Genomic DNA, 1,125 nt, shown 5'->3' with positions numbered 1-1,125 from the left:
CTGTAATTCTTTCATTTCTAATATTTTCAATTTAATTCCACAGCTTGGTTTAAAATATCTAAGTAGAATAGAACATAATTTAGTACTTCCATAATTATAACAATGAGAGTAAACACATTCCAGATCAAAACACAAGCACCTCAGAGATTCAGGTTCAAATACTTTGTCACAATAGCTTGAGATTTTGTTCTTTCCCACGCATATTGTTGTTCAAAGCACTTCTTAACCAATTTAGAAGTGCAATCAGTGGATGGAAAATAATGATTGTGTTGCACGATATGATATGTAAAAGTTTCTTCTATAGCTGCTAAATTACGTCTAATTACCACATCTACCATTGGTCAGCAGATTGCTTCAACCTAGTCAGAATTGTCATCACATATCCATTTCCTATTTGCCATTTAGGAAACGCATTGATACTGTGGTAGATCAGCATGGTGAAATGGCATTTCCTCCATTTTTTTTTTTTGTGGAACAGTTATACCGCTGTGACTTGGTCCCCAGAGCCTCATTTGTTAAAAACAGGTTGCACCACGGGAAGGAGAGGTTGGGAATTGAGTAGGAGAGGTTATGGAATGCACTTCACTAGTCCTTACAACCCATATAAATATTGTAAAATACGGTGGTATATAAAATTTTCAATGATTATTCCATGGTTTCTAAAGTATGGACAAGAAGTAAAATACAGAACAATTTTTTTTTTCAGACCCGTAAAAAAAGGGGGGACAAGGCTCTCAAATACGGGACAAATGGTCAGTTTATTTATCCCTGTGAGTTTTCTTGGTAGAGGACTAGAATTGTCAGATCTCTGGGGATCGCTCAGAGTGTGTGGTTATTTTAAAATATTATCCAGGCTAAAAAATAATCTTAAGTCTTCCAGAGATGTAAATTGCGATATTCATGTTCTGAAAAAACTTATGAAGTTCACGATTAAATTTATTTATGAATTATTTTTCTGTTGGCGAGATGAACAAACATTGGTTGTCATTATTGTGCATCAATACAAAATTAGTCATTAATCCTCCACCTGCCCCACTGCTGCTTTGCCAACAGGAACAGTTCAGTGTTGAACATAAAGCTGTCAGACAATGTGAAACATTAATTAGTGCTGTTTTGTGTGATGAG

The sequence above is a fragment of the Periplaneta americana genome, chromosome 4 (assembly GCF_040183065.1).
Source record: "Periplaneta americana isolate PAMFEO1 chromosome 4, P.americana_PAMFEO1_priV1, whole genome shotgun sequence".
NCBI classification, from domain to species: domain Eukaryota; kingdom Metazoa; phylum Arthropoda; class Insecta; order Blattodea; family Blattidae; genus Periplaneta; species Periplaneta americana.
Note: the sequence above shows the minus strand (reverse complement) of the source record.